The sequence below is a fragment of the Arachis duranensis genome, chromosome 2, assembly GCF_000817695.3.
Source record: "Arachis duranensis cultivar V14167 chromosome 2, aradu.V14167.gnm2.J7QH, whole genome shotgun sequence".
Taxonomy (NCBI): domain Eukaryota; kingdom Viridiplantae; phylum Streptophyta; class Magnoliopsida; order Fabales; family Fabaceae; genus Arachis; species Arachis duranensis.
The window spans coordinates 18,544,704-18,558,199 of record NC_029773.3 but is presented as its reverse complement, the minus strand read 5'-3'; positions in this window follow the sequence as shown (position 1 = coordinate 18,558,199).

Here is a 13,496-nt window from a genome sequence, read left to right as displayed (position 1 = left end):
ATATATTTTAAATTAATAAATTAATCAGTTCATTTTAAAATTTTATATGCAACATAGATACATATAATAGACAAAAGATAAAAAATAAGTAATAAAGATGAATAAATTAAGAATAAAATAAAATATATAAAGTCACAAAAAAATAAAACATTAGATTAATACCTAAACTATAATTGTTTGTATTAAAAATTACAATTGAAAATATCAAAAAGAAAAACAATGAAATTAAAAGATACATAGAGTCATGAAGAGTTATATAAAAAAATTGGAGAATTTAAAATTTATTTTTGATGAAGAGAAGATAACCACTGGATAAGGAATAGAAAAAAATGTTAAAAATATAAAAATAAAAAGAGGATTTAAGAGAATAAAAGAGTGACGGTACAATAATTAAATTTAATTAGGTTAATTAATAGTCAAAATGATAGAAAAATAAAAAAGTAAACTTAAAACTTTAGCTAATTGAATTTAACACATATGCTCTTATCACAACACATTCTAGTTTTTTAGTAAAGGGAACTCTATAGATAGTTTAATATTAAAAAAAATTAGTTTCTAATAACTGATCTTAATTAATTCTGTAATGTTGTTGTGTTAACTTTTTAAAACTAATGAAAAAAATATTTCGCCTCTTAAAATAAACTCCATAGGTATTTTGTATTAGAATTTGGTTGAATTAGTCCCATATTGCTTAGGATAGCAAATGGAGTGGGTGGCCTAGGCTATAAATATGAGGCTAAGTTCTCCATTTTTTTTGCACCAGTCGGAAACACTTAAAGCTTGTATCTGACTTTTCTTTTCCTCTATACTCTTTGATTAGAGAGTGTTGTGAGGTGTAGTTAAATATTTGCTTTGAGAGTGTGGGTGTACTGGGGTGCCGATGTTAGAGAGAAAGAAGTCTATGTGGTTTTTTCTCCAGTAATTGGAGTTTCCACGTTAAATTCTTGTGTTGTGATTGTGTCTATTTTATTTCTCTGTGAAAGGTATTTTCTCAAGGGGGAATGGTGTATTATTCCCAACATGTGGTATTAGAGCTTTGGTTCGGTAGGATTTATTCTTAGTATGCTCTGTGATTGCAGCCTAGTCTGACCTTCCACATCAGAAAAGAATTTTGTCCTGTAGCTTGAGGTTGATCTTTGGTTGCTGTTGTTGTTGCTGGAAGGTAGTGTGATACTGTGAGAGTGCAGTTTGGAAAGGTTCTGGCTAAGAAAAGACTTGGTATTTAAGTGTGTCCATTGTGACCTACCTCTCTTTCCTGGGGACTCTTCCTAGTGCACGGTCTACAGTTGAGTTATACTATTCCAGTATACGGTTGCAACAATGTCAGGATATTCAAGTGCTGTGAAGCTTGAAATAGAGAAATTTGATGGAAGAATCAATTTTGACTTGTGGCAAATACAAGTCAAGGATGTGTTGATACAATCAGGTTCGCACAAGGCGTTGAAGGAGAAGATCTCTGGTATGAAGGATGAAGAATGTGAGAAACTAGATTTGAGAGCTGCAAGTGCTATTCGCCTGTGTTTGGCTAAGAATATTCTTGCAAATGTGCAAGGAATGAAAACAGCCAAGGAACTTTAATTTGGGATAAAATCGAAGGGTTGTATCAGGCAAAGGGCATCTCAAATCGGTTGTTATTGAATGAGCAGTTCCATAATCTACGCATGGATCATAATGTGAAAATCTTCGACCATCTTAGTGCTATCAATGGTATTGTCTCTGAATTAGATGTAATTGGAGTGAAAATTGATGATGAAGATAAGGCACTGAGGCTCATATTGTCTCTTCCTTCTTCCTATAAGTATATCAAACCTATTTTAATGTATGGGAAGGAAACTTTGAATTTTGAAGAAGTTGCCAGTAAGCTCATTGTTGAAGAAAGAAAAATAAAAAATGAGGGTAGCACTTCATCAGATTTGGCGCTTGTAGCTAGAAGTGACAATTATGGAAAAGAAAATCGTGGAAGGAGTGTAACATGCTGGAAATGTGGAAAGCCTGGGCATGTAAAGAGAAATTGTCCAGGTAATGCGATTTTAGAAAAAGGCTCTTAATCTGATACTTGCAATATTACTCTCTCTATGAGAGAAGATGATGTTCTCTAGAAGATAAGAAGTATCCTCATGGTATTGCCGCACTACCATGGATAAGGATAAGTTGTGGCAATCGGGTCCACAATTGCACACGGGCATTGGTTGGCGTTGAGATGCAAGGTGTGTGGCGGAGTTATGTCGATGGCTGAGGAACTTCCAGAAAAAGCCAATTTAGAAGTTGCACCATGAATTTTCAGCAAGGTTTCGATCTGTACCAAGGCGAAATGCTTGGAGTGGTCTAATTCCAAGTGAGTATACTTTCATGGTGGAGTATGATAGTTTTCTGAACTATGATTGTCGGTATAGACAATGGCAGCAAAGAATTGTCGGTGTTGACTATGAAAGCTGAAGATGTGTGACTATTTCAATCAAGGTGGAGATTGTTAGAATTTGGTTGAATTAGTCCCACATTGCTTAGGATAGCAAATGGAGTGGGTGGTCTAGGCTATAAATATGAGGCTAAGTTCTCCATTTTTTTTGCACCAGTTGTAAACACTTAAAACTTGTATCTGACTTTTCTTTTCCTCTACACTCTTTGATTAGAGAGTGTTGTGAGGTGTAGTTAAATATTTGCTTTGAGAGTGTGGGTGTATTGGGGTGCCGGTGTTAGAGAGAAAGAAGTCTATGTGTTGTAACAATTTTCACATAGTGATATTCTCTGGTTGTCATTTGACAACGGCCATAGTTTTTTTTCCAGTAATTGGAGTTTTTACGTTAAATTCTTGTGTTGTGATTGTGTCTATTTTATTTCTCTGTGAAAAGTATTTTCTCAAGAAGGAATGGTGTATTATTCCCAACATTTTGGTCCTTTGATAAGTTTAAAATTCATAATTTCTAACAACTTTAATTCTAAAAGAGTATTTTAATCTTTTGAATCTAAATTCTAATTTCTATTTTTAATAGATAAACAATCTCAATTAATTCTAAAATTTTGGTTTTTTAAAAATGAATTTCTAATACAATAAATGATTTGAATTAATTTGGTAAGAGTATTTTTTTTTACTTTTTAAATTAGAATGAAAAGAGTATTTTAGTCTCTTAAAATAAATTTTATATATATATATATATATATATCTTGTGTTTAATTGAAAAATATTCAAAATTTTCAATTATGATTTTCTAAGTGTAAGTGTGTATCTATAATACTCAAATTTTCTAATTAAAAAGTTACCAAATGTTTTGTTCTAATTAAAAAAGGATTTTTGGAGAAAAAAATTTGTCTCAAAAATTAACACTTAAAGTATGAAATAGTAACCAACTAACTAACTATCTATTCGGTTGGGCGGTTACCGGACAGTTCGGGTGGATATTTGAGGGGGTGAGAACGCTTCAATCGTGGTTGTGTTGGGATCGGATCTGCCGGGTAGCCGAGCTCTCGTTGTGGAAGGAAAGAGGGGGTGTCACCTGCAAAGACACTCCGACGCTCTAGTCAGCTAGTATGCAGGTGAGGAATGGGTTAGGTGGAATGTGTGACGTACCTTGGGAGAGGGTAGGACCCTTCCCTTATATACCATGTCAGGTGTGGGTCCCAGGAGGGCAGAACCCACCTTCTTCGAAGCTTCCTTGTACAGCTGTGGTGGCCAGCTGTCCCGGAAGGATGCACGGGTCGGATATGTTCGGGTCACCTGACCGTTGAGGTCGGGTGGTTATCGGGTCGGGTAGGCCCAAGTTCTTTCTTGGGCCAGGCCGTAACAGTGCCCCCGACGCGTGAGCAACAGCTGTGTGGGCTGTTGGTGACGCGACGTTCCTGACCTCTTGTGTTGTCGCCAATTTGGCCGTCCGTGGAGAGGACGTGCCTCTTGCGCGCGTGCCTGTTTGTTGCTGGGGCGATTAGTTACCGCCTTGTTTTTCGCACAGAGCATTAAATGCTCATAATGGGTTTAAAACCCTTTATGCAAAGACTGATATGCCCCTCGACTTTTGCGCTCCTTTTGGTGGTGGTTTTAAAACTGTTCAGTAATGCTTTTGGGATTCATTTGGCGGTTATCTCTCCACTTCCAATTCTGCCAACCTCCATCTTCTTCTCCCTTATCAGTTCCGGGGCGTTTGTTGTTGCCTTCTTTCCAGACTTTTGCTATCAATACAAGTAACCTCTTTTACCTTCTTATCATTCTTTTGCTTCTGCCATCACTTCTTTTTTGTGCATGCCGTATGTTTATCTTGCATGATGACTGATCTTAGGTCCTAAGTGGGTGTGTTAGGGGTGGTTGCCATTCTTAGAGTAATTTTGTTTGGGCCTTTATCGTTTTTAACCGTGTTTAGCCTTAGTTGGGGAATAGTGTGGGGGTAGCTTCTGTATTCACTCCGAGCACCCGACCTCTTAGACTGACTGGATGGTCCCCCCGTGTAGGTATGGCTCGCACCGCCTCCCGGGCTTCCCCTTCTCCCGCGGCATATGACCCCTACGCCTGGGTTGTTTCTGACGTAAGGGACTCCCCCAATCAAATGGGCGAGGAGGAGCTCACCGAGTTCCGTCAAAACGAGTACCTGTGCGGAGGAACCGACGAGGAGTCCAACTATGACGTTTTCGTCCCGGCTCCTCACGAATGCTTGTACGAGCTCAACTTCCACGCTCCCCGAGTTGCCGATTGGATTTGGTTCTACAAATCCATGTTTACTCAAGTGGGGGTTTGTATTCCATTTTCTGCTTTCCAAATGGCACTTCTGGGCCGGGTTTTCGTGGCACCGTCACAGCTGCATCCAAACAGTTGGGCTTCAATCCGCTGTTTCAAGATGGTCTGTGAATATCTCGAGCTACCGGTGTTCGTAGACGTTTTTCTTTTCTTTTTCAACCTTACAAACCCTTCGAAGGAAGGGAAACATAAGAAGGGGTTCATGTCCTTCCGGTCTGCCCAGAGTCGGAGGATTTTTGGTTTGTTTGAGGACTCCTATCACGGATTTAAAGATAAATATTTCAAGGTCCGCCCCGTCAAAGGTCGTCATCCCTTTTGGTTGTCGTTGGAGGGGGCACGTCTTATCCCGACTTATTGGAGTTTCGGGGCGGGATTCAATGCCTTTGTTAAAGTATCCTACAGGGGCATGTCTGCGGTGGATAGGAAGATTGCCGACGTGTTACTGGCAATCTTCGGGAGGAATCACGTGAATCCTCACCTCCTCATGGGTGACCGGGAGGCCGGTCGGAACTATATTTGTGAGAAGCCTTTGCCTGCTTTGTCTTTAGTTTCTTGCCTTTTCCGATATCTCATTGCGACTAAAGAATTTTCTTTTCTTGTTACAGTGGGAATGTCTGCCGAGATAACGGGTCTCCCTAACTTGTTCCAAACCTTTTTATGCGTGAGTGACGACGAGGCGGGCAATGAGAAGTCTGCTGCTCCCCCGGAGGACAAGAGCAAGGCCACTTCAGAGCAAGGGGCTGCGGCCGATGAGACCGGTACCTCGGCTTAGGGTGCCTTGGTTCAAGGTGACAAGGAGGTGCGCATTTCCCCCTTCCGCGAGGTGGTTGGCACTGGGGGTTCGACGTCCAACCCTGCTGTCGATGATGAGGTGGAGGAGGTACCTAGCCTCAAAAGGAAGAGGAAGATGTCCAGCAATCCTGAGGGGGTTCTTACTGTGACGGAGAAGAATTTTGACGCCGGATACTTTATAGATTCTCAGCTGATTCCTGGCACTGAAGAGCACTTTCATGAGTCATCCCTTGCCGGGCAAGCGAGGTGGACGTATCGCACCCGTTTGCGCGGCGCAATGATAGCTCGGAAAGCCGAGTTCGAGCTGTCTGGGATGGAATCTCTTCGCAGGAGATTGGAGTCTGCTGGAAAGGCTAATAATGAGCTTAAACGCGAAGTTGAAACTCTCCGGGAGCAGCTGACCCAATCTAATGAGAAGCTTGACGCTGCTGAGAAGAAAGCTACTGCTGCCGAGAAGAAGGCCTCTACCGCTGAGAAGAAGTTGGAAGAGTCGGACGCTACGGTTTCACGTCTTGTTGAGCGGGAGATGACTTTAGAGAGTCAGGTTGGCGCGGCACAAGGGCGGGTGGCCGCGATGGAGAAGGAGAAGCAAGCTGTCGAAGCTGAGCTGGCAACGTTGAAAACAAAGTACAAAGACGTCGTCAAGCAGGGGAAGGGTGTGATCCTGGCGACCGAGGAGGCCCTTAAAGCTCAGGTCAAAGTTGTTGCTCCTGATTTCGATACGTCGGCAATCGGAGTCTTCAAGGTGATCAAAGATGGCAAGATTATTGATGTTCCCAAAAAATGATTCCTTTTGTCCTGTATGAAACTTTTGGTTGGCCGTTTTGGCTTTTGCGAACTGTTGTTTTACTGGGTTGTTTGCCCGCGTTATTATAATTAATACTTTTTATTCGTCTGGTCGTGTAGTCGTTTATATTCACCGTTATTGGTTTGCGGTTGCCATCCGTTTTACCGTATTGGTGGTATTCTGGCTAAGTTGGTTGAGCCAGGTCGTGGCTTTTTAGTGTAGCCGTTTCCTATTGTGGTAATTGATGGGTGATGAGCGGATAATTTGTACGCTTTTTGGCGTTATTTTTAGTATGTTTTTAGTGTGTTTTAGTTAGTTTTTAGTATATTTCTATTAGTTTTTAGTTAAAATTCACTTCTCTGGACTTTACTATGAGTTTGTGTGTTTTTCTGTGATTTCAGGTATTTTCTGGCTGAAATTGAGGGACCTGAGCAAAAATCTGATTCAGAGGCCAAAAAGGACTGCAGATGCTGTTAGATTCTGACCTCCCTGCACTCGAAGTGGATTTTCTGGAGCTACAAAAGCCCAATTGGTGCGCTCTCAATGGCGTTGGAAAGTAGACATCCAAGGCTTTCCAGCAATGTATAATAGTTCATACTTTGCTTGAGATTTGATGGCCCAAACCAGCGTTCCAAATCAGCTCAAGAATGCCCGGCATTAAACGCCGAAACTGGCACAAGAATGGGAGTTAAACGCCCAAACTGGCACAAAAGCTGGCGTTTAACTCCAAGAAGAGTCTCTGCACGAAAATGCTTCAATGCTCAGCCCAAGCACACACCAAGTGGGCCCGGAAGTGGATTTTTATGTCATTTACTCATCTCTGTAAACCCTAGGCTACTAGTTCTCTACAAATAAGACCTTTTACTATTGTATTTTAATCGGGGGTAGCTATCTTTAGTCTTATGCTATCTTAGATCATGGGAGCTGGCCTCACAGCCATGCCTAGACCTTGTTCTTATGTATTTTCAACGGTGGAGTTTCTACACACCATAGATTAAGGTGTGGAGCTCTGCTGTACCTCGAGTATTAATGCAATTACTATTGTTCTTCCATTCAATTCAGCCTATTCTTGTTCTAAGATATTCATTCGCACCCAAGAACATGATGAATGTGATGATTATGTGACACTCATCATCATTCTCACTTATGAACGAGTGCCTGACAACCACTTCTGTTCTACAAGCAAAAACGCTTGAATGTTTATCTCTTGGATCCCTTGATCGGAATCTTCATGGTATAAGCTAGAATTGATGGCGGCATTCAAGATAATCCGGAAGATCTAAACCTTGTCTGTGGTATTCTGAGTAGGATTCAATGATTGAATGACTGTGACGAGCTTCAAACTCCTGAAGGCTAGGCGTTAGTGACAGACGCAAAAGAATCACTGGATTTTATTCCAACCTGATTGAGAACCGACAAATGATTAGTCGTGCCGTGACAGGGTGCGTAGAACATTTTCACTGATAGGATGTGAGGTAGCCACTGACAATGGTGAAACCCTACATACAGCTTGCCATGGAAAGGAGTAAGAAGGATTGGATTAAGACAGTAGGAAAGTGGAGAGACGGAAGGGACAAAGCATCTCCATACGCTTATCTGAAATTCTCACCAATGAATTACATAAGTATCTCTATCTTTATTTTATGCTTTATTCATAAATCATCTATAACCATTTGAATCTGCCTGACTGAGACTTACAAGATGACCATAGCTTGCTTCATACCAACAATCTCTGTGGGATCGACCCTTACTCGCGTAAGGTTTATTACTTGGACGACCCAGTGCACTTGCTGGTTAGTTGTGCGAAGTTGTGATAAAGAGTTGAGATTACAATTGAGCGTACCATGTTGATGGCGCCATTGATGATCACAATTTCGTGCACCAAGTTTTTGGCGCCGTTACCGGGAATTGTTTGAGTTTGGACAACTGACGGTTCATCTTGTTGCTTAGATTAGGTAATTTTACTTTTTATTTTCGAAGAAAAAAAATTATTTGTTCTTCAGAGTTTTTAAGAATGAATTCTAGAATTTCATGATGATCTGTTGAAGTCTGGCTGGCTATGAAGTCATGTCTAATCTTATTGGACCGAGGTTTCAACCTATCATCACAAGAGCTTATTGATTTCTATCAATTTTGCTGTTGAGAGCAATGATCTGCTGAGTCTTGGCTGGCCATTGGCCATGTCTAGTGTTTTGGACCTGAGCTTTCTTTGAAAGCTTGGCTGGCTATGAAGCCATATCTAATTCCTGGACCGGAGCCTTAGACTAGCATTGTAATGATTCCTGGAATTCTCATTAAGAATTTTGAAACCTTTATTTTACTTTTCCACATAATTTTCGAAAAAAAAAACCAAAAAAAATTACAAAATCATAAAAACCAAAAATATTTCTTGTTTGAGTCTAGTGTCTCATTTTAAGTTTGGTGTCAATTGCATGTTTTTGTTCTTCTTGCATTCATTCATGTTTGGTGTCAATTGCATGTTTCTGTTCTTCTTGCACTCATACATGTGTCTTCATTAATCTTCAAGTTGTTCTTGATGATTTCTTACTCTGATCTTTGAATTCTCCTTGACTTGAATGTTTTGTTGTTTCTCATGTGCATTCTCATTTTGTTAGTGTCAGTAGTATACAAACTTCTAAGTTTGGTGTCTTGCATGCATTGTTATTTAGTTGCATTTTGATTATTCTTCATCATTAAAAATTCAAAAATTTTTTTTGTGTCTTTTCAAGTCAATAATACAGAGAATTGAAGATTCAGAACATACAGCAGAGGAATTACATAGAAAAAGCTGGGCGTTCAAAACGCACAGTGAAGAAGGCAAACTGGCATTTAAACGCCAGCCAGGGTGCCTGGCTGGGCGTTTAACCCCAAAAGGGTAGTGCTTTGGGCGTTAAACGCCAGAATGTGCACCATTCTGGGCGTTTAACGCCAGGATGGCACAAGAGGGAAGATTCTGTTTTCAATTCAAATTTTTTTTCAGGTTTTCAAAATTTTTCAAAATTAAATCTTTTTCAAATCATATCTTTTCAAAATCAATTTCTTCCTATTTTCAAAAATACTTGCTATCAATTAATAATTTGATTCAACATTTCAAGTATGTTGCCTTTTCTGTTGAGAAAGGTTTAATGTTTGAATCATATCTTTTCTTGTTAGCCAAGTTATTAATTTTCAAAATCAAATCTTTTTAATTTGTTTTTCAAATCATATCTTCTCAATCACATCTTTTTAAAACCATAACTTTTAGATCATATCTTTTAATCATATCTTTTTCAAAATATTTTTCAATCATATCTTTTTTATTTCTAATTTCAAAATCTTTTTCAAAAATCACTTGATTTCTTTCCCACTCTTGGTTTTCGAAAATCAACTAGTGTTTTACAAAATGTTTTCAAAATGTTTTTAATTTATTTTCAAAAATTTCTTCCCCTCTTTTCACATCCTTCTATTTATGGACTAACACTACTCCTCAATGCACAATTCGAACTCCATCTTTCCTTGATAAGTTCGAATTTTCTACCTCTTCCTTCCATTTTTCGTTTCCTCTGACACATCAAGGAATCTCTATACTGTGACATAGAGGATTCCATATTTTCTTGTTTTCTTCTCTTTCATATGAGCAGGAGCAAAGACAAAAGCATTCTTGTTGAGGCTGACCTTGAACATGAAAGGACCTTGAAGCGAAAGCTAAGAGAAGCTAAGGCACAACTCTCTGTAGAGGACCTAACAGAAATCTTCAAACAAGAAGAAGACATGGCAGCCGACTTCTATGGGAGAAGTATCTCTATCCCTGCCATTGGAGCAAACAACTTTGAGCTTAAGCCTCAATTAGTTTCTCTAATGCAACAGAATTGCAAGTTCCATGGACTTCCATTGGAAGATCCTCATCAGTTTTTAGCTGAATTCTTGCAAATCTGTGACACTGTCAAGACCAATGGGGTTGAGCCTGAGGTCTACAGACTTATGCTATTCCCTTTTGTTGTAAGAGACAGAGCTAGGATATGGTTGGATTCACAACCTAAAGAAAGCCTGAACTCTTGGGAAAAGCAGTCAATGCCTTCTTGGCAAAGTTCTTTTCCCCTCAAAAATTGAGTAAGCTTAGAGTGGAAGTCCAAACCTTCAGACAGAAGGAAGGAGGATCCCTCTATGAAGCTTGGGAAAGATACAAACAATTGATCAGAAAGTATCCCTCTGACATGCTTTCTGAATGGAGCATCATAGGTATTTTCTATGATGGTTATGAGAGAGGAGCAACAAAGGCAAGGAAGAGACATTGAGGAGGTCAAGCACTCCATAAGATCTTCAAGAAGAAGAACAAGCCGCCATCACTAAGGTGGACCCGTTCCTCAAGAACTCATTGAAATGGTTGCAAATAACCAATTCATGTACACTTCTGAAAGGAATCCTGTGAACAATGGGACGAATCAGAAGAAAGGAGTTCTTGAGATTGATACTCTGAATGCCATATTGGCTCAAAACAAAATATTGACTCAGACAGTCAATTTGATTTCTCAAAGTCTGGCTGGAATGCAAAATGCACCAGGCAATACTCAGGATACTTCATCTGAAGAAGAAGCTTATGATCCTGAGAACCCTTCAATGGAAGAGGTGAATTACATGGGAGAACCCTATGGAAACACCTATAATTCTTCATGGAGACATCATCCAAATCTCTCATGGAAGGATCAACAGAGACCTCAACAAGGTTTCAACAATAATAATGGTGGAAGAAACATGTTTAGCAATGGCAAGCTTTTTCCATCATCTTCTCAGCAACAGACAGAGAATTCTAAGCAGAGCCATTCTGACTTAGCAACCATGGTCTCTGATCTAATCAAAACCACTCAAAGTTTCATGACTGAAACAAGGTCCTCCATTAGGAATTTGGAGGCACAAGTGGGTCAGCTGAGCAAGAAAATTACTGAACTTCCTCCTAGTACTCTTCCAAGCAATACAGAAGAGAATCCCAAAGGAGAATGCAAGGCCATTAACATAATCAACATGGCCGAATTTGGAGAGGAGAAAGAGGCAGTGAATGCCACTGAGGAAGACCTCAATGGACGTCCACTGGCCTCCAATGAGTTCCCCAATGAGGAACCATGGGAATCTGAGGCTCACACTAAGACCATAGACATTCCATTAGATTTACTTCTGCCATTCATGAGCTCTGATGAGTATTCCTCCTCTGAAGAGGATGAATATGTCACTGAAGAGAAAGTTGCTAAATACCTTGGAGCAATCATGAAGCTAAATGACAAGTTATTTGGTAATGAGACTTGGGAGGATGAACCCCCTTTGCTCACCAAAGAACTGGATGACTTGTCTAGGCAGAAATTACCTCAAAAGAGACAAGATTCTGGGAAGTTTTCAATACCTTGTACCATAAGCACCATGACCTTTAAGAAGGCTCTGTGTGACTTAGGGTCAAGTATAAACCTCATGCCTCTCTCTGTAATGGAGAAGCTAGGGATCTTTGAGGTGCAAGCTGCAAGAATCTCACTAGAGATGGCAGACAATTCAAGAAAACAAGCTTATGGACTTGTAGAGGATGTTCTGGTAAAGATTGAAGACCATTACATCTCTGCTGACTTCATAGTCCTAGAGACTGGGAAGTGCAAGGATGAATCCATCATCCTTGGAAGACCCTTCCTAGCCACAGCAAAGGCTGTGATTGATGTTGACAGAGGAGAATTGATCATTCAAGTGAATGAAGAATCCTTGGTGTTTAAGGCTCAAGGATATCCCTCTGTAAACATGGAGAGGAAGCATGAAGAGCTTCTCTCAAAACAGAGCCAAACAGGACCCCCACAGTCAAACTCTAAGTTTGGTGTTGGGAGGCCACAACCAAATTCTAAGTTTGGTGTTGAACCCCCACATTCAAACTCTAAGTTTGGTGTTGGGAGGTTCCAACATTGCTCTGAATATCTGTAAGGCTCCATGAGAGCCCACTGTCAAGCTAATGACATTAAAGAAGCACTTGTTGGGAGGCAACCCAATCTTATTATATTTATCTATTTTCTTTTGTTATTTTATGTTTTCTGTAGGTTAATGATCATGGGAAGTCACAAAATCAATTGAAAAAGCAAAAACAGAATGAAAAATAGAAAGAAAAATAGCACACCCTGGAGGAAAAGCTTGCTGGCGTTTAAACGCCAGTAAGAGCAGCAAATGGGCGTTTAACGCCCAGTCTGGCACCATTCTGGGCGTTTAACGCCAGAAAGGGGCACCAGACTGGCGTTAAACGCCAAGAAAGGGCAAGAAGCTGGCGTTAAACGCCAGAAATGGGCACCAGCCCGGCGTTTAACGCTAGAATTGGCAGAAGGAGCATTTTTTGCTCGCCACTCGGTGCAGGGATGACTTTTTCTTGACACCTCAGGATCTGTGGACCCCACAGGATCCCCACCTACCCCACCACTCTCTCTCTTCACCCCTATATAAACCCATCTTCACTCCTTCATTTTCACACAACCTAAACACTACTTCTCCCCCTTTGGCCGAACCACAAAGCCATTTCCATCTCCTCTATTTCTTCTTCTTCTACTCTCTTCTTTCTTCTTTTGCTCGAGGACGAGCAAACCTTTTAATTTTAGTGTGGTAAAAGCATTGCTTTTTGTTTTTCCATAACCATTTATGGCATCCAAGGCCGGAGAAACCTCTAGAAAGAGGAAAGGGATGGCAAAAGCCTCCTCCTCTGAGTCATGGGAGATGGAGAGATTCATCTCAAGGGTGTATTACTATGGTTCGGGCGAAATACTTGGATTTTAGTCCGGAAAGTGTAAGGTTGGCATTCAATTTGCCCATGATGCAAGGAGATGAACATCCTTACACTAGAAGGGTCAACTTTGATCAAAGGTTGGACCAAGTCCTCACATTTATTTGTGAAGAGGGCGCCCAATGGAAGAGAGATTCAAGAGGGAAGCCGGTTCAATTGAGAAGGCATGACCTCAAACCCGTGGCTAGGGGATGGTTGGAGTTTATCCAACGCTCAATCATTCCCACTAGCAACCGGTCCGAAGTAACTCTAGACCGGGCCATCATGATTCATAGCATCATGATTGGAGAAGAAGTAGAAGTTCATGAGGTTATAGCCCAAGAACTTTATAAGGTGGCGGACAAGTCCTCTACTTTGGCAAGGTTAGCTTTTCCTCATCTCATTTGTCACCTCTGTTATTCAGTTGGAATTGAGATAGAGGGAGACAT